The 20,802-nt window shown below is 43.2% G+C and overlaps 6 non-coding genes across 6 annotated transcripts; 2 read left to right on the forward strand and 4 right to left on the reverse strand.

Moving 5' to 3' along the window:
• The first annotated feature begins 3,251 nt into the window (after positions 1-3,251).
• Positions 3,252-3,323, forward strand: trnag-ucc (transfer RNA glycine (anticodon UCC)). Its single transcript has one exon. It is a non-coding gene; the product is annotated as a tRNA-Gly (tRNA).
• A 1,172-nt stretch (positions 3,324-4,495) lies between these two features.
• On the forward strand, positions 4,496-4,569 carry trnat-agu (transfer RNA threonine (anticodon AGU)). The gene has a single exon. It is a non-coding gene; the product is annotated as a tRNA-Thr (tRNA).
• A 6,346-nt stretch (positions 4,570-10,915) lies between these two features.
• On the reverse strand, positions 10,916-10,988 carry trnaq-uug (transfer RNA glutamine (anticodon UUG)). Its single transcript has one exon. It is a non-coding gene; the product is annotated as a tRNA-Gln (tRNA).
• Positions 10,989-17,011: 6,023 nt separating this feature from the next.
• Positions 17,012-17,084, reverse strand: trnaq-uug (transfer RNA glutamine (anticodon UUG)). Its single transcript has one exon. It is a non-coding gene; the product is annotated as a tRNA-Gln (tRNA).
• Positions 17,085-18,159: 1,075 nt separating this feature from the next.
• Positions 18,160-18,276, reverse strand: LOC148633495 (U5 spliceosomal RNA). The gene has a single exon (XR_015933998.1). It is a non-coding gene; the product is annotated as a U5 spliceosomal RNA (small nuclear RNA).
• A 394-nt stretch (positions 18,277-18,670) lies between these two features.
• On the reverse strand, positions 18,671-18,784 carry LOC148633496 (U5 spliceosomal RNA). The gene has a single exon (XR_015933990.1). It is a non-coding gene; the product is annotated as a U5 spliceosomal RNA (small nuclear RNA).
• Between the last annotated feature and the right edge of the window lie 2,018 nt (positions 18,785-20,802).

The raw sequence follows: 20,802 nt of genomic DNA on the forward strand, positions 1-20,802 counted from the left end.
TTTGAGTCAACTTCAAAATCCTCATCCTCATTCAGTACCTACAGTATATGGCTTATTATCTGTCTACTCCCCACCTTTGTCCGTCTGACTCTGGTCTTCTAGCTGTCCTCAAGAACATCTACATTCTGTGGGTGACAGGGTCTTCTCTAGCTGCACCCCAGAGCTCTCAATTTGTATTCCCAGTGATATCAGTCACGTACCCTGAGTGCATTTAAATCTAACCTCAGAACCTTTCTTTTCAGAAGACTTAGTGTCTGTATCTGCTTCATTTTCTAATTTTGGTAGCACCTCTAACTGCTTGTCTTTCTTATATGTATTTACTTTGTAATCTGTGGTCCTTTTATCTGTTTTTATATCTACTGTATTGCTTTGAGATGCCACTTTTAAAGGTGATATATAAAATAAAGTTTTTTATTATTGTTATAGAGAAACATGATCAGTTTTCCCTGGTCCAGATACTGTAAAAAGATCTAAAGCATACTAGTTTGTCACTCTTCTCATTCCCTTTGCTAAATAACTTTTCATATTAATCTGATCAATCTAACTGCCTGTTTTCTGTGCTTTCTCTATCCTGCTAGATTTGCAATTATTCTGAACATTTTCTTCTTGAAATAACTCATTTCTAAATACCTTTTTTCACTGTTAACATCTTGCAGCAAAGCTGCGACAAAATATACACTTAGCACAGTTCATCCTGCTACCAACATTGAATAACAAAATCTTAAGATTTCTATATTTATGTCTTTATTTAGTGGTTTCATTAGTGACAAAGGCTAAACTTTCTTGGAAAAATGTCTTTTATGTGTTGCAGAAAAAACTGACTTGCTTTAACAAAGTATGTTTACAAATCCTTTCACCTGGCAATCTACCTGAATGCCCAACTATCTGAGAAGCCCTCCATGAAACCATGGTTGCTATTAATTCATTTAGGGCTTATTGACAGAATTGCTGTTTTTTATGCATGCTAATTTTCTGATTCCTCACTCTGTTTCATGTTTATAGATAAGACTTTATTGATCGTGAAGGGAAATTGATGTACATGATGAACATGTTTGCATGTTCTTTTGTAACATACACCTTTTTGTGATTTTTTTTGTATATCTAAGCAAGTGTTCCTGCATCCCTCTTCTGCACTTTAGTCATGGCTTTTTTTCTGTTTGCTTATTTCAAAGCAACACCTGCTCCATTTCTAAAACTTTTTACTCATGTGCATTTTTGTATTTTTTACACCTCTAGCACTTTAACATCCTGAATTTTCATTTGCCTTAATTTGTAGAATGAACTTGAGTTTTAGCCTAAAGAAGTTTTCATTATCTTTTGTTTCTTGTCCTACAACTGTTATTATTGATCACCGAATTATTGTTCTTGACATGACTTCATTCAGCCTTTCCTGAACGTCTATGACAGGCAGAGAGAGTGCTGTTTCTGGTGCGATCTTTTGCAGCTGACATTTCACTGTTTTAAACGAACAAGAAATTAGATTGCTCATAGATCACTTATCCTATATAAACACAGCGTAATTGCCCTCCGAAAATCCTCTTTTTCTTGTTCGTTTTAGAGACCTTGATCGAAACTGATTTTAGATGTCAGAAAGGATTTCTTTTCTCTGTATTTCCTACATTGCTTTGTCGAGATTTTAACTTTATATTTAGGCTCAGATTTCAACTATAAATCGTACACTAATTAATAGCAGTAAATACTGATGTTTTGCTCCCTCTTACCACAAAAATATATATGTTTTGTAGCTGGGATGAACTTTATTTCGTACGCGTAGCTACTGCGATTTGGACACGAAGCGGTTAAAGATGGCGGCAAATCAGGCACCCAGAGAGGGGGGGGGGGGGGCGTCGTCTCGCCTCCATAACTAAAATGCCAAATAGGAGTGGCTTAAGCGACATACACAGTCGTGTAACTGACAGTTTGAGGTAGCCTATCGTGTAAATTTCGCTTTGTTGCTGATAGGTTAAGCTTTCGAAACTCTGCCCCAAAGTCATGTGACTGATTTTTCGCCCTGTTTCGTTGGTTAAACGCAATGATCACAAGCACCACCATGGTAACTGGGATGTGTAGTTTTTAATTCCGTTTGAATTATAACTGTACGTACTGTCTTCGTATTTGGCCAGGGCTTTAAAGAGAAGGCGCGCCAAAAATTTTCGGTGCCGTCGTCTCCGCTTTAAAGGTACCCCCGTCGCGGAAGAATTCGATCTCGGGACGTTTGCCCAGCGTACTTAAAGAGTGAAGTAAAAGTTCTTAAACAAGTAAATACCAAACAAGAAAAGCATATTAAAGAACTTGAATTGAAAGTGAACGATGTAGATAGATACCGTCGATGATGGAATTTAAAATTATTTGGAGTTAAAAAGGAACGTGATAAGGACCTTGTTGCAACAGTGAAGGGTATCTGTAAAAGGACCCTGCCGGACCAGGAGGACGTAATATCGGCCATTGACTTTGTTCACAGGCTCGGGAGAGCGAACATGTCTGGGCAAGTGCGCCCCAGATCGATTATAATACAGTTCACCAAGAGGACGGCGAGGGACATGCTGTGGCAAGCGGCGAGGGGGAATGAGTATTTGAATGGGAACAAACTGAGGTTTGCAGAGGACCTGTCTGCCGCGGACAGGAGTACCAGGAACCAGCTGTGGCCCCAGGTTGAAGCTGCCAGAAGAGAGGGGAGGAGAGCCTACTTTGTGGGAGCGAGGGCCTTTGTGGACGGGAAGGAGATTTGCTCCCAGTGACTGCTCAGTTAATGATTATGTTTGGTTATATTTGTTATACCAGTATATACTAGTGTTTCTTTAGTGTTAGTTTGGAATGGTGTAGTTAAGTGTTAAGGACTGTTATAGTTCTGGTTCTTTGAAAAACTCAATAGTTTAGACAGTCTTAGAGTTAGTTATTTGCTTTTGTGTATGTCTTTTTCATGAATGCCAGAGGTACTCGAAATGTTGTTAAAAGAAAAACTGTGTGCTGAGTTTTATTTTTTACAGGAAACGCATGCATGTTGAAACTAAAGTTTATAAATAATTGAGAAATATTAAAGCAAGGAAAATATGATACGTGTAAAATATACAATTTGATCACATAATTACTTAATTACCTCTGGTAGTTAAATGCTTTTTTCTGCTGCGTTTTTTTTCTCTTGTACATGACTCTGATCCTCTTGTTGTATTTGTATTTGTAAATTCTGTTTAATAAAAAAAAAATTGAAAAAAGCATTCTCTGGTGGTGTCCTGCAGGCTTCCTGTGGGTGTGCGTTGGTGGTATAGTGGTGAGCATAGCTGCCTTCCAAGCAGTTGACCCGGGTTCGATTCCCGGCCAACGCAGTGGCGAATGTTTTCAAATGCTGTCATGAGCCTTGGATTGTGACTAGCAAAGTGAAGCCTTTTGAAAGAGCTAAAGCACTGAAAAACGGAATTGAAGGAGAATCTTACAGGGGATTCTGAGCGGTGTCTGCAAACACGCAGTCCGATACAGGTGCTGAAAGCTTGAGCTACTCTCAATGTCATGCTGCTTTTCCCCGGAGTAAATCTGTTACATTGAAAGAATGCTTCTCGCAGGTTCAAAAAGGGACCCTTGTTAATTGGAGAAATCAATGATTTTGAATGAATTCTGTATGCGTTAAAAGACAGCTATACACAGAAAACATGCAGGACACAGCTCATGATGTTTCCCGAGCTGAAACACAGTGCGTTTTTTCAAGCTATCTGACAAAGCCCGCCCACTGAAAACTGCGGCAGATCGTGTAAAGACGTTCAACTTTGTAACTACTGCACGCACAGGAAGCAGAATAAATTCCTCTTTTCAAACTGTCAAAGGTTTGCTTTACGAACGCCGCAGGACATCGCACAATCTCTTTTGAACAGGGACAAACGATTTCTTATGGGGCGCAGTAAGTACTGTTACTGTCACTGCTCGATACCGACGTTGGCCTACTATACCATGTTCAGCCACTGCTAGAAAATGTACGGCTCTAGCACCGGAGCAAACAACAGGAGGGCCGACGTCGAACAGGCATACGTGTCAGTCATGGAGACCGATGAGAATGGGATTCGAACCCATGCCTGCAGAGCACAATGGATTAGCAGTCCATCACCTTAACCACTCAGCCACCTTGTCGACAAAACTGGGCTGTCCGGACATGGGTTGGCGCGCTCCAGATGATCTTTTTCTTTTTTTCCCCACGTACTCGAGGGTCATTTTCCTGTTCCACATGTGATTTCAACATTTTCCTTGGGAGATGTCAAGCCAGCAAGCCACTGCTGTGGTTCAGTGGCCAATGTGGAGTTCAGTGGCCCTGTTGTACACAGAAAGCACATTGAGCTCCTTGGACATGAAAAGTTCCAGATAAAAGCCATTTGTCATCCTTTCTCTTGGTGTCGATGTTGCTATTGTATGTAAAGGTGGCAACTTGCTCAGCGAGCAGGCGGAGCACACACCGAATGCAGATGTGTCTGAGTGGTGTGTCCAAGTGGCTGCAAAAGGACAGCACTCCTGGGGCACCGTGGCTTAGTTGGTTAAAGCGCCTGTCTAGTAAACAGGAGATCCTGGGTTCGAATCCCAGCGGTGCCTTCTTTGTGTCTTCTCGAACGGAACTGGTCCTTACAGACAACCGCCTACGGCTAGACTTAATTAAATGCAAGTATTCATTTCCTGTCTTTAACACGACTTGTTTTTCTTAAAATGGATGCAACTTGCAAAACATGAAATACAAACCTTGCTAATCAGCGCTAGCAGCTGGCAAAAAAAAAAGAAGTCAGCAATGTTTTTTTTCTTTAACCTTAACCCTCCTAATGGAGAAGAGTTAAACGACCAAGTCTATGCAGCTTAAACGGTGCGCACGTCGGGTTCTTAGCTGATAGGGTGGTAAATCACGCTCACCCCAGTCCTTAATCTTTAAAAGAGGATACAAAATTGAACCTAGTCGCCACATCACATACATCCTGTTAAATGATAAAAAGGTAACATCTATCCTCGCTCCAGAGTAAATCTCACGTTGAGGGCATCTTTTTTTTCACTTTACCGTGAGTCAGGCTCGGCTGCACAGAGGAGAGAGCAGAGCAATGAGATCACAGGGACAGGGGAGTCACACTCTGGCGGTTTGAATACGCGGAAGATCACTGAGGGATCCACAGTATGTGGACCCTCCGTTCGCCATCAGTCCACACTCCGGACTCTGAATCCTGCCATCCGAGTTAAGATCTCGGCGGAACCTGAGGCGCAGTTCCTTCTTAAAACGTAATCTGGTGAGCATTTCTAGAATCGCACTTGTATAGATGCAGCCTTTAATGTGTTGCTAGGTTAAAATTGATGACTTCTTGTATTTCAGTAGGCAACTGCCCTCTTGATTTTGGATTGAATTTCTTTATTACAGGGGCGCTTTTATGAAGACAGAGTCATGTTCAGGTACTTTGCTTGATGGAGGAAGCTCATTTCGGACTCTGTGATCTGCTCACCTGGAAAGGTCTGCTGTACTACTACAAGAGAGAAGTAGGGTCTGGAAGAAGGGACAATTTTATGATGCTTTGGAAGATAATGTTTTTTTTTTCTTATACTGAAAATGAAAAGTAGTTGTTTCTATATGGACTCAGTCTTTGGAATTTGTATATTTATACATTTCAGTGAACCCTCAGCCATTCCTTCTGTATTGTAATTCAATTTCTCTTTTAAAATTCCTTCCCCACTTCTAGGACCTGCAGTTGCTGAACTCCACAATGGCTTCTATTGGAAAGTCTGTGACTGAGACCATTATTTATTTTGGAGCAATGAGCAATTCTTATATGAATGCAATAAAATCATTATGCTCAAACTATGAGAGAGAATTTTAAGGATAATTTAAGAAATCAGTCTTAGCTTGTTTCTATACACAGATGGTATTATTTTTTTTCAAAGGAAACCCGCGAGGATTCCCCTGGTGTGCAAGATGTGCCTGAATACTTTTGATCAGCTTCCTGCTCACTTCAAGAGGGCGTGTATGAAGCACGCCACGGCAGAAGAGATCAGGTGGCCTCTCAACAGGTGAGGGAGGACATGATGAATCACCTGAAGAACGGGGTCATCGTGGATTACCACAGAATAGAGATCAAAGGACACTTTGTGGGCTTGAAATACAAAGAAAATCATGTTCTATGGGACAAGATAAATACAAAACTTAAGCTTTTATTTTAATTAGATTTATTTATAAAGCATAAGCAATCATTTATTACATTAATATATGTGAAAATAACATTTTAGTATCATACGTTTAGTATATTTAGTCCCTAATGCTGAAAGAAATGATCATAGAACATGACATCTAACCTTACCTGCTGTGTTTTTAATCCCTATTGCTCAATGCACGGTGAAAGCATTGCATACATATGTCTGACAATGAGGAATGGGCCCCTGAGACAGTCATTTGCCTGTTTCACAAATGATCGTATTTTACTAGAGATTCTGTTTGGGATTCAGATGTGCATTCGGACAGCAATCCCTTTCAAGAAATGATACGTTCTGGATGAGGTCAAAGGTGCTGGAACACTGTATTTAGGATGTGTTTGCAGAGACTGTGTGTCTCCTGCTTCAACGCAGTGAGAAATAGATGTGCTCCTGTAATTCATTGGTACATGCCCAGGGCAGTAAGCAGTCTGAGGATTTATTTCCAGACGGCATAGAGCAGTGAAGCAGTGAAGTAGTGCAACACACTGGATCATTATATTATTAGAATCTATTCTACTTAAATTATTACATTATACACAATTTGAGTTCATTTTAAAAAGTAAAAGGTAATGAAAGGAATGCATTTTCGTAAGAAAGATAATACCGATATGCATGTGATAATCTTCCTTATATCATGTAGTGCGTCATTTGGACACTTTGTGGGATTGAAATACAAAGAAAATCATGTTCTATGGTACAAGATAAATACAAAACTTAAGCTTTTATTTTAATTAGATTTGTTTATAAAGCATAAGCAATCATTTATTATATTAATATATGTGTATAGCGGCGAGGCTTATTAATAAGGCAGAATTAAGTGTTCTGAGCCTTCCCAAATGAGGCCCCATTTCTCTGTTCATCTCTGTGGTGCAGCCACAGAGAGACTATTCATGCAGGGTGATTTAAGGTCCTAGGACAGCTCCCAAAGGGGGATGCACTTAGCTAAGCCTGGCTATCATGATCAATGGTCATCCATTGGCGCCTATCTGTCTAGGGAGTGCCAGTTGGACATCTGGACTGCATTACTAAGTGTCAGGACTAAGTGACTCATATCTCACCTTGATCAATCAATCAGGGACTGGTAGGGCCGAGTAACCCACGTGGGACTCTGATGCCCATGGAACTTTCAGCCAATCAATGAGCTGAAGTTCCTCCAGGTAAAAACAGGCAACACAGAGAGCCTGTGAGATTCAGTAAGATTCAGAAGGGAGGATTCAGAGGATTCTGTGGACAATTCTAAAGGGAATTCAAAGGAGAATTCCAGGGCAGGACGGCCCAGGAGCAGAAGGCTCCCAAGGGCAGGACATTCTCGCAGCGCGCCTCCTGACCATCCTGAGACTCAGCCCGGACAACCACGGAACGGCCAGTGTGTCCGAGTGCCAGAACTTTCCTTTGTTCTAAGAGTCTAGAGCGGAGGTTGCCAGAGAATAACCAGAGGATCCACCCGAGGTTAGCACCAGCAGCAGGCCTTGTGAACAGGTCAGAACTGTGGACAGCTGAATCACTATTCAGAACTAGCTCTTCATCAGAAACGAACCGGTCCTCTTCCTGACTTGCTCGGACCCACAGTCACCTTTTCTCCTGTGCACAAACTTTGCTAGTTAAAGCCAACACTAACTAGCCGGTCAGTGAGCATCAGCAGCGCAGCGTCGCAAGCCGCACAGCACAGCCTGGCACGGAGCCAGAGAGCGCGGATTGGACAGCAACAGCCTGCAACTGTTTCTTTGTGCCCGCAGGAAGATCTGAATCCCCAAAGATTGGATGAGTATTCAACTTCAATGCATTACAGCTCGAGAATTCAATTGTTATCCCAACCAGTTGATATCAATTTAATTCCTAAGAGTTATGTACTTGTTTGAGTATCTAATGTAGAAGTTATAACCAAGTTCATTAACGAAACGGTCTTAATGAAATATATACTGAACGTATGTCCTCCTGATATGTGTAACACTTCGTAACTGACTGAATATATATCTTTTGTATTCTGATAACCCTCTCGATAAGATCTGTTAGGTTTACATGCATATTTTATGTATTAATAAATGTATCCTCGTGTATTAGTACCTGTGTGTGCGCGTTGTTTGAGTTATGTCGCATGGTTGGATTCTAAAGCCATCAAAAGAATCAACTTTGTGATTTACTGCTACAATTAATAATTGTCTCAGTAAATGCCCAAACCCTACAGAACTGGTGCCTTCAGAGAGCCACTACATTTAATTTTGCTATGGCAACATTACATATTTGGCGTCCCTGAGCCGGTTTTCTTACATTATTTGGCGTCCCTGGGTGGGCGTGGCAAGACTGAAATGAGTCAACCAAGCGGAATAATTCAATATAAAACGCCGCTGGTTTCATACACAACAATACGGTGTGCTGAAAGCCGAAAGAAAAAAAAGTTCCCCTTGCTCTTTAAGCAGTGCTTGATTGTTTTGTGATCTTTTGCGATCTACCGGGTTGATTGCATACTTGATCTTGTGGTTTTCTGTGGTAAAACTGTGATTTCGTACTTAAAAGTAATACTCTTTAAGTTTAACGATGGTTGCTAAAAGGTCTGAATTCGAGTCGCTATTAAGCACTCTCTCTAGCAGCGACAGGTCTGACCACGATCTCTTCCATATCTCCGTCAGCGGAGAAGCTAGAAGGATAAATCTCCATTCTCTGAGAGAGCTAGCGAAGGACATAGAGAGATTTGACCCCGCAGTGTCAGAGAATAATATCGAGAGTTATATTCAGGACCTCAGGTATACCCTGCAGTATCTGCCAAACGCCACAGAACAGGAGAAAGTGTTTCTGGTCAGGAAAACTACCAGCAGAGCTGTACATGAGTGGATGGCTAGGCAGATGAAAGAAGTCTGTAATGATTTTGAGAAGCTTTGTCAAGCACTTATTGAAGAATACAGTGCGTTTATTGACCCGACTGCTGCGATAGCCGCCGCTCTTAACATTAAGCACGAGAGAGCAGAGTCCCCTCGCGAATATTACGAGAGACTTAGACGAACTTATTTTGCAGGGCGAAATGATGAGGGTTGCGAAGAGAACACACATTTCAAGGGTTTATTCATTGCGAATCTCCACCCGTCAGTCAGAAAGATGATCTTAATGCATACAGATGCACAGACCATGAAAATGACTGATATTAAGAGATTCGTGCAGAAAGCCTGGGAGTATGATGTCCAAAGTCGCTCTGAGCAAAAAGCTGTTAAAGTGACTGTGTTTGCCGTCAGAGCCAGCAGGGTTAATTCCCCCCTGCTCGAAGGAGCACAGGCTCCTGAGCTGGCTAAGCCCCGTTCCAAAGCATGCACACAGGACCGCACCCAGTGTCCTAAGTGCCATGAGAACACCGGGGGAGGGAAAGGGCTAGATAAAGCCGAACAAAAGGATTCAGTAGCCGCCCGCCTGGCCAGGCTTGAACAAGCTTTATTAGGACAGGGACAACCGCTCCCCAAGGCTGCCGGAAGCGTGAATGAGCTGATACTCTCCACTGGAGGAGGCGGAGACCCGCCCCCTCTCCCTCCCTCAGTCTATCTGATTGAGCGGAAGGGTTCCTGCCTGGATGAATTCAGCCACTCCCAAGTCAGTGCTGACTCCACCCCTGAAGTCACAGAGCAGGCAGTAAAACACAGAGGAAAAGCAAGTAGCTTTTACCTCAAGGCTGCCATGGGAGATGTCTTACACAGTGAGACACTGATTGACACTGAGGTTGAAAGGTGTTTGATGTCACACGGCAAGCTCAAACGGGTTGAAAAAGAAAAGGGCATGCGACTCAGAGAGGAACCTTTGGTGGATCACCAGAAAGGCAAAGTGTGGAAACAGGTCAAGGCTCCTAAGCCTTCTGTACAGAAGGAAAGGGGGGCCAAGAGGCAGACTGTGCTCACACAGTGCCCACCGAACACAGAAGCCTATGTGGAGATTCCTTCTGTTCCCTCTGGACAAGAAATAAAAATATTTCCTTGTTCCCCGGATATACAGGGAAGTCGTGTCCCGGCCAAGGTCCCAACAGACTCCATGCCACAGGAGCGGTGCTCCAAGCAGCCGCCTGATCCACCAGGTAAAGCACACACCTTTTACATCCCTAAAGAGGAGCAGATCTCCCCACCTGGCGATGAAAAGGAGCTTTCCCTGTGCACCCTGGCACCCAAGAGGGGTCAGGAACACCACCCTGCAGTGGTGGAAGGGATCCAGATGGCAGGAGAGCAGGTTGGTGATGTAGCCCTCACCCTTAGCCCTGAGAGGTCCTCTATTAGTGAGGATCTGCTTGAGCAGCTGTCACAGGGCCACCGCCAGGTGCCCCTGGTGCAACATTCACAGGTTAGACAGGAGGTCCAGCTGGACGCTGAGACTACTGCACTGTGGACACACCTGATCCCAGATGCCGATGATGGTATAATTCTTATAATTGCTTAGTGATTGTATTTGGAAGATTATGCACTAAACAGACTTCAGGAATGCCAGTGGATCATTGTGCTATTTGGAATTATTCCAAAAATCAAGTGCTGAGTCCTCCCCACCCTAATGAGCACAAATTCAGCTGCTCTCCAGTTCTGTTCTGCATGTTTTTTCATTGCAATTGAGCTCGGAGCTGGAGATGATCTCCATACAGTTCTGTGTTAACTAACCAGCACTTGCGTGCTAATTTACGGGTTGTGGCAGATGCTTTTCTATAGTTCATATACATGACGGCAACCTGTTACCGAGGAACCTGAGAGGTTTAAAAGCCTCACGAGCCAGGCAGGACTCGAACCTACAATCTTCTGATCCAAAGTCAGACGTGTTATCCATTACGCCACTGGCCCATAGAACACGCGCTTGCACTCCACCACAGAGAGCTCTACACTGCTACTAGTAGTACACTTCCCCATCTAAATTTTCACAGCAAGAAACTTGTGTTTCCTACTATTTTTATCAGGTTTAAAATATCATCTCCTTAAAACAGAAAAAGTGTTGGTGTGTCGTGCTGAAATTCTGATTGATTTTGAAATCAAAGAAAAAAGGTTTTCTTCCAAAACACTGTGAAATTGTCACATCTTGCAGACAATAGGTGTATTCCATGTTGAAAAGAGAAGAAAGAAAACCATGGAGCCTTTTACAGGTGTGAGGCTTCTTCAGGTGTGAGAAGACCTCACGGCCGAAACGCTGTGTTTCCGTTCTTCTCTTTTCAGCATGCAATAAACCTATTACTTGTTCCTTTGCAGCCGAGGCATGCTGACGTAGCTACCCAGCTGAACATCTTGCAGACTCTACAGTACTTCTCTCCTGTAGAAGTAAAGCAGGGCTTGCTGGGTGAGCTTTTGCTCCGGTAAATTAGGTCACGTGTCATGTTAAATCACTTCTTCTAAACACAACATTTGCTGGTGCTAGCTTTCCCCATGAAAAGAGACATTTCCCTTACAGTACATGACATATCGTTTGTATTCTATCAATAAGTATACAAATAAAACAAAAGAAAAAATGTTGTCGCCAAAGAATGCACAGCTCTGTCGCCTTGGGGAGGTGTCAAGGGCATTGAGCTCCTTGGACATGAGAAGTGCCAGATAAATGCCATTTCTCATCATTTCTCTTGGCGTCAGTTCTGCTATTAAATGGGACGGAGGCAACAGGCTCATAAGGCATGTTAAGTGCACACCGAACGCAGATGTGTCCAAGTGTCTGTAAAAGTGCGGTCACTGTGCCGGAAACGACGCACTCTGGGAAGCCGCTATGCAAGCAAGGTCCCAAGATCCCCTGCGGCCGGACACTTCCCACCCACCAAAGAAAAGAGCGCCAATCAGACCGCTCCCCAAGGCTGCCGGAAGCGTGAATGAGCTGATACTCTCCACTGGAGGAGGCGGAGACCCGCCCCCTCTCCCTCCCTCAGTCTATCTGATTGAGCGGAAGGGTTCCTGCCTGGATGAATTCAGCCACTCCCAAGTCAGTGCTGACTCCACCCCTGAAGTCACAGAGCAGGCAGTAAAACACAGAGGAAAAGCAAGTAGCTTTTACCTCAAGGCTGCCATGGGAGATGTCTTACACAGTGAGACACTGATTGACACTGAGGTTGAAAGGTGTTTGATGTCACACGGCAAGCTCAAACGGGTTGAAAAAGAAAAGGGCATGCGACTCAGAGAGGAACCTTTGGTGGATCACCAGAAAGGCAAAGTGTGGAAACAGGTCAAGGCTCCTAAGCCTTCTGTACAGAAGGAAAGGGGGGCCAAGAGGCAGACTGTGCTCACACAGTGCCCACCGAACACAGAAGCCTATGTGGAGATTCCTTCTGTTCCCTCTGGACAAGAAATAAAAATATTTCCTTGTTCCCCGGATATACAGGGAAGTCGTGTCCCGGCCAAGGTCCCAACAGACTCCATGCCACAGGAGCGGTGCTCCAAGCAGCCGCCTGATCCACCAGGTAAAGCACACACCTTTTACATCCCTAAAGAGGAGCAGATCTCCCCACCTGGCGATGAAAAGGAGCTTTCCCTGTGCACCCTGGCACCCAAGAGGGGTCAGGAACACCACCCTGCAGTGGTGGAAGGGATCCAGATGGCAGGAGAGCAGGTTGGTGATGTAGCCCTCACCCTTAGCCCTGAGAGGTCCTCTATTAGTGAGGATCTGCTTGAGCAGCTGTCACAGGGCCACCGCCAGGTGCCCCTGGTGCAACATTCACAGGTTAGACAGGAGGTCCAGCTGGACGCTGAGACTACTGCACTGTGGACACACCTGATCCCAGATGCCGATGATGGTATAATTCTTATAATTGCTTAGTGATTGTATTTGGAAGATTATGCACTAAACAGACTTCAGGAATGCCAGTGGATCATTGTGCTATTTGGAATTATTCCAAAAATCAAGTGACCTCTTTGCTGTAGTATTTTTAGTATTATTTATTTAGTATTAATAAAGAATAGATTTATTAAAGTCGTGCGATGTGCAAGCGGGATATGTAAAATAATTTAAAATAAAGTTTTTTATTATTGTTATAGAGAAACATGATCAGATTTTCCCTGGTTCAGAAAAAAAACGATTAAAATCTGTAATCTTTCCACTTGTATGTCATCAGACATTAACGAGTACAACCCCCCTCTCTGCCGGAGTGCTGGCTGTGACGAATTAAACCAATTTCACAGGTGTTTTCAAAGTAGGAAGTACAGTGTTAACTAGTAGATGGCCTCCTCAATGAAATCGCTTCAACATGCTAATGCGTTGGTGTAACAGTCCGGGCGTGGCAAGCTTCCAATGTCAACTCGACTCGATTGGAAGACAATGAACGTATTTTAGCCCTAAATGAATTAATAGCAAACATGGTTTACATAAAAGACATTTTTCCAAGAAAGTTTATAATAATACAATCTATAGTTGAAATCTGAGCCTAAATATAAAGAAAAAAGCATTTTCAGAGAGCAATCACGCTGTGTTTATGTAGAAAAAGCGATTAGGTTTATGAGCAATCTAATTACCTATTCGCTTAAAACGCTATATAAAATAAAGTTTATTTAAAGATGAATGATAAGTGTCGCAGTTTTAATAATTTTCGTAGTAGGGCTTGGACAGATTCCAAGTGCATTTTTGCAATTTACGTTGCATTGTCCAATGTGATGTTGTAATACAGTTTAGAATACAGTAAGTCTAAACTGTATCAGCTTTATTTATGGGTTGCAATTTAGAAAAAGTCAAAAACCGCACTCAAAATCCAATTTAGAGCTTTCTGGCAAGAGGAGACACCCAAATTATAATGTAACATGCCACTGTTTGTGCATGAACAAAGTTATACTGCAATTTTCCTTAGATACGCGATTAAAAAAAATAATTTTTTTGAATCCCCGGCCAAACACATTCCATAAGAATCAGCGCTTTTATACAGTATATCGCCTTTAAACACGCGTTTACGATTTAAATCAAAACTCGATTCAAATCAATATAAATGTTTATTTTGTAACGCATAGGTGACTATTCATTGTTATTAAAAAGACGTAAATTCGATCATGTTGTGATATTTAGAAATATAAATTTGTTTTGATGCGAGTGAGGTTTTATTTAATCTCTGACCAAGGGAAATGTTTCATTTTTTCAAAGAAATGTTTGTTAAAAATTAAAGTCATAGTTCCATGAGATTCAACCACAGACCATGTGACATAGGAGTCAGGAACCTAACCCACAGCACCACCAGCGCAGTCACATGCTGAGGGCTGAAAAAGCACTACAGAAACATTATCGACTATAAAATAATGTAATTAGGCACAGAAGAAGTTTACAGCACAGTACAATAATAAATGCTGACCATGACTTTAGAAGCATAAATTACCTTACACTCAATTTAAACACAAGCTGTCTTTAGCCCTCTAAGCTGGTTCATACAGAAATGTAGAGAACCAGGCTCAGAACACACAGCTTCATTAGCGAATACATATGCAGAACAACTAGAGAAGATGTTTTACAGAGGATGGATTTTTAGAAACATCCCATCAGTGACATCACTGAAGTCAACTCCTAGGTAACTGTCGTGTGGATAGTTTCACAAGAATCAGACAAAGGTTTAAGCATCGCTTATTTTAGATAAAACTGCAAAAAAACAACAACAACCCATAATGTACTTCTTTGCGGCTCTGTTTGCCCAAATCATATATTCACAACGTGAAATTAGAAAATAGTATTACGTAACCAAAAACCGCAATATGGAAACAGAACCTGTGTAATTGTTGACAGATGATGTACTCGTAACATTTTTACAAGACGAACTACAACATTTAAAAAATGACTTGTATGTACTTGATATCTCTAATCAATCCACTGCACTGCATTAAAACAAAACGAAAACTAAAACGCCCTGGGCATACCGTTTCGCGCTTCTTATCAGTTGCTCAAAAGCAATTTGACCGTATGAAATGCATAATATAAACCTAGAAACATATACGTGAGGAGTATTTACGTAGTATCGGTGTCAAGACATACCTCTCAAATACTGTAAATCAAGTTAAAAATATCTCAAGACCGATTCTGGTCATAATGAAACCATGTTTCGTGTATGTTTTCTTTAAAGTACCGAGACCAGCCATATACTGTATGTTTATGTTCCAAAATTAATATCGTTTATGGCCTTCACACGCGTTGCATTATGCTCCTATTCTTTTTATGCTCAGGCACTAAGATTTCCCTTCAGTGGTAAAATTCCATATAAATATTCAATACTTAAACGGGCACAGTTAAGACATTAAATATACCTATACATATACATATACATATACAAACTGTATACAGTACAGTTTGCATACGGTAATATGTTTATGTTCCTAAATCAATCTCTTTTATGAGCATGTGAAAGGCATGGTGAATCGATTCTCAAAAATTACTGTACTTTGCATGATTGGAAAAAAATGCGTGATTGCGAAATGCTGTGGTGTTACTTTTACAAAGACGGTCAATGAAAAAAATAATGTGGACCAGGGCAATACTTTGAGTTTACAGCTTGTCCAAGGTCATTTATTATTAATACTATTAGTAATAACTTCATTAAAGACTTTGATGGCTACAGCTCAAACATGAGAAGTTGAGCTTTATTAGCTCCACCTTGCGGAAATTCCGGATACTATTATTTTGCTAGCGGTATTTACCGGTAACTCGCGGTATTTACCGGTAACTCGAGGTAGACTGCGTACAGCGTACCGGAAAATAATGCGGTATCGCCCGCGCATTTTGAATGGCTGCATCTGTAGCAATCATATTGTAGCAGACACTCATTTGCCTGTTTCACAAATGATCATATTTTACTAGAGATTCTCTTTGGGATACAGATGTGCATTCTGACAGCAATCTCTTACAAAAAATGATTTAACCTTATCGCGGCTTTGCCCTTCTTGCCTCTTTGGACAATATCTCCATCTTGTGGTCATTGTTGGTAATGTCTAGACAATATCTCCATCTTGTGGTCGTTGTTGGTAATGTCTTCTTATAGATAGATACTTTATTGATCCCGTGAGGGAAATTGCAGTGCAACCGCAGCTTAACACACACAACACAGCCACAGTGTAACGAATTATATAATAATAGTACAATACTGTATATATACTGTATATATATATGAAACAGAAATAGAAACAGAAACAGGAATCGCTTACTCACCTGGAGAATCTCTGTAGGAATATCTAGCATTTATCAATGGAAATAAAAGCTGCTTTAATACAGTGCATGTTCAAACTCAAACCCTCAGCTGCTGTTCTTGTTTGTTTTGGGACAAATTGCAACTGAGCATCGCATGAGCCGTTACGTACCCTTATCTGTTAGGGAATTTCAAGGGAGGAGTTAGGTCAGAATGGGTAGGCTGCAAAACAACAAGTAAAGATTTATTCCAAGATGAAACGTTGTGGCGGTTTTCTTATCTTTTCAGCATGGACTAAACTTTTATGTGTTCCTTATATGCTATATATGTGTATATTAGCACCAATGTCGTTCTTAAAAACTAACATGAAATTGTCAGGGACATTCAGCTATATACAAAGACGAGACAGACAAAGTAATAATTCTGTATTAACGTGGCCTACATATTGACGCAATGATCGAACTAACTGACGTGTTCTGATTCAGATCCCCTGCAGTTCATGCCAATTAGAACAATAGCAATGCTGAGTCCTCCCCACCCTAATGAGCACAAATTCAGCTGCTCTCCAGTTCTGTTCTGCATGTTTTTTCATTGCAATTGAGCTCGGAGCTGGAGATGATCTCCATACAGTTCTGTGTTAACTAACCAGCACTTGCGTGCTAATTTACGGGTTGTGGCAGATGCTTTTCTATAGTTCATATACATGACGGCAACCTGTTACCGAGGAACCTGAGAGGTTTAAAAGCCTCACGAGCCAGGCAGGACTCGAACCTACAATCTTCTGATCCAAAGTCAGACGTGTTATCCATTACGCCACTGGCCCATAGAACACGCGCTTGCACTCCACCACAGAGAGCTCTACACTGCTACTAGTAGTACACTTCCCCATCTAAATTTTCACAGCAAGAAACTTGTGTTTCCTACTATTTTTATCAGGTTTAAAATATCATCTCCTTAAAACAGAAAAAGTGTTGGTGTGTCGTGCTGAAATTCTGATTGATTTTGAAATCAAAGAAAAAAGGTTTTCTTCCAAAACACTGTGAAATTGTCACATCTTGCAGACAATAGGTGTATTCCATGTTGAAAAGAGAAGAAAGAAAACCATGGAGCCTTTTACAGGTGTGAGGCTTCTTCAGGTGTGAGAAGACCTCACGGCCGAAACGCTGTGTTTCCGTTCTTCTCTTTTCAGCATGCAATAAACCTATTACTTGTTCCTTTGCAGCCGAGGCATGCTGACGTAGCTACCCAGCTGAACATCTTGCAGACTCTACAGTACTTCTCTCCTGTAGAAGTAAAGCAGGGCTTGCTGGGTGAGCTTTTGCTCCGGTAAATTAGGTCACGTGTCATGTTAAATCACTTCTTCTAAACACAACATTTGCTGGTGCTAGCTTTCCCCATGAAAAGAGACATTTCCCTTACAGTACATGACATATCGTTTGTATTCTATCAATAAGTATACAAATAAAACAAAAGAAAAAATGTTGTCGCCAAAGAATGCACAGCTCTGTCGCCTTGGGGAGGTGTCAAGGGCATTGAGCTCCTTGGACATGAGAAGTGCCAGATAAATGCCATTTCTCATCATTTCTCTTGGCGTCAGTTCTGCTATTAAATGGGACGGAGGCAACAGGCTCATAAGGCATGTTAAGTGCACACCGAACGCAGATGTGTCCAAGTGTCTGTAAAAGTGCGGTCACTGTGCCGGAAACGACGCACTCTGGGAAGCCGCTATGCAAGCAAGGTCCCAAGATCCCCTGCGGCCGGACACTTCCCACCCACCAAAGAAAAGAGCGCCAATCAGACGGCCGGAGACCGAGAAATCATCGAGCAGACTGCCACAATTGCCATAACAAGACCGATTGCAAGCGTTTTTGTTTTCTCTCTTTGACCAGCTAGGCTGAGCCCCACCCGAAGGCAGGGAAGCGCAAAAATTGCATGGAACTCATTTATGCTTCTCTCCACGGAAATCTTTAGTAAAAGGCGAAAGATTTGTACGAGATGAAGAGAAACCAGAGTGCGTGGCTGCACAGCTGCAGGAGCCCAGGCCGCCTTCAAGGCCTCTGCCCTGCCGGTCGTGGTTGGCAATGCACCTGGCCTTACAAACTAGCCAGTGGGGCCCGTTCAGCTCCGGGCTCATCGCCTGCGGCTTACGGCTTGCGAGCTTGCCCAATCCGTGCGATAACTCGGAAAACACCCGGCCACACTGTGCCGGAAACGACGAACTCTGGGAAGCCGCTATGCAAAGCGAGGTCCCAAGATCCCCTGCGGCCGGACACTTCCCGCCCCCCAAAGAAAAGAGCGCCAATCAGACGGCCGGAGACCGAGGACTCGCGGAGCAGACGGCCACAATCACCATTACAAGAGCGATTGCGAACATGCTTGTTTTCTCTCTTTGACCAACCCAGCTGCGACCCACCCGAAGGCAGGGAAGCGCAAAAATTGCATGGAACTCATTCATGCTCCTCTCCACGGAAATCTTTAGTAAAAGGCGAAAGATTTGTACGAGATGAAAAGAAACCAGAGTGCATGGCTGATTAAGGCCATTTAAGGCCTTAATCAGGCAATTAAGGCCCACACCGATCCTGAGCCTCAGAACTCCGGGCGCAATTAAGGCCCAAACCAGTTCTGACCTTCAGAACTCCGGGCGCAATTAAGGCCCACACCAGTCCTGAACTTCACGGTAAGGGTCCAAAACCCGTTCAAAAACTCCACGCGCAATTAAGGCATAAACCAGCTTCGAACGCCTGTACACAATACCGCGGAACCCCTGCCAGACCAAATTCTGGGCTTACAGCAAACAACCCATTACATACACCAGTGTCTTCCCCGGGCCAGAGGAATTCAGAAACTCACGTTTACTCCGTCATCTCGGGCGATTCTCGCAGGGAGCAGAGATTTCCCAATCGGTCAGAGAGAGTCGGGACTTTTAAATAAAAGAGGAGTCCTTACCTCTTAGTTATGTGCGCGCTGACCATCTCTCCTGCCGATGGGAAGTTCTGCGCCTTCTGGAGCATCCGCCGACTACGCCAAATTTGTTGTAACAGAAGAAATAAGGTTCTTGATCCCGAGATGAAGTAAAACAGATGAGTTTATTGCATGCAAGGAACAATAAAGCCGAAGTCTTGTTTCCCGCAAGAAACAACAAAACCGAAGTATTGTTCCCCGTACTGTTACAAACTTTTGGGTTATATAGTGTTTTCAACTCCGTTTCTGACGTCACTCGGTCTGATGGTAAAGAGGGGGGTTCATGGTATTTGGCCAGTTTACGATGTTCTGGACAAATGGTCAGTTTAACATTACACCCAGGGGGGTTCCTAGCTTGCATCTGCAATCCTTATCAGTTAACCCCCCTTTCCTGCCATAAACCCCAGTTTGTGACTTGAAAGTCTAAACCCCCTACAGAAAGGATTAAATTCAAACCCCCGTCTCCACATCTTTCTTCAGTATCTTAATAAAGTGAAGGAGCTGCCCCTTCGCCAAGGCGGTGTGGGGCAGAATGGACAACATAATGCAACTCCTGGAAACGAATGCGGTGCTCAGCTACCAGTACATTCTGCTGGGGCTGGCACCTACCGGACTGGACAGGGGGACGCAGTTCCTGATGTGGCTGCTGCTGTCCCTCACAAAGAAAGGCCTGTGGGACGCGAGAAACAATCTCATCCGGCACAACAACAAGTGGGGAGCGAGGGAGCTGGAAGAGAGGATCCTGGCGGACCTCAGGAGGAGGATGAAGCGCGACGTTGCTAAATGGGGTTTCCCCACGGCAAAGGAGCACTGGAAAGGCCTATGGACCCTGTACAGGGATTAATGGTTTACAGCAAGCGGTAGGGTTTGGAGGGACTCTCATAATAGCGCAAATCCGCCCACCCTTGCAAGGATTGATAACGGACAATCACCGCCGTTCCGCCGATGTTTTAATTTTGTGGAGTGTTATCGTGTGAGACGTTTCCCTTTGAGATGTGTTTTTTTTCGGAATAAAGTATATTTTATAAGAAAAAAAAAAGATTGTACCATAAAGATTTCCATGGAGAGGACTATGGTTTCCTGCAGGACTATGCCGGTAGGAGGACCAGGTTCCACAACTTCAAGGGGCTGTGTCGAGGCGATCCACAGTACTGTCAGGACCAGCCCTGGCAGTTTTAGGATTCCCATTCTGGAACATAGATGAGGCACATGGTACAGTTCCACTATAATTTTGAATATATTTTCCTAGCAGGACCTACAGTACAGTACCTAACTACCTGCAGCTACAAAGGGGCACCCCCCTCTTTGATCGGGTTTGGACGTTTAACCCTATTCTGTGTTCTCCGGCGCCATTTGAGGTGGGCGATACAACCGGAGGTGGTTGCGATGCACCCACTTGTAGACCAGAGATTGCCTTCCCTTCTCAATCTGAATTCGATAAGCTACCGGTGATACCTTATCGACAATCTCGTGGGGTCCTGTCCAACTGGGTAAGAACTTCCGGGCCACCCCTGTGGGTTTGGCAAATTGGAAGTACAGGTCCTTGTCTCCTACTTGGAGTTCCTGGTTAACTGCCTTTC

The sequence above is a fragment of the Lepisosteus platostomus genome, unplaced genomic scaffold, assembly GCF_059453375.1.
Source record: "Lepisosteus platostomus isolate fLepPlt1 unplaced genomic scaffold, fLepPlt1.hap1 Scaffold_47_H1, whole genome shotgun sequence".
NCBI classification, from domain to species: Eukaryota; Metazoa; Chordata; class Actinopteri; order Semionotiformes; family Lepisosteidae; genus Lepisosteus; species Lepisosteus platostomus.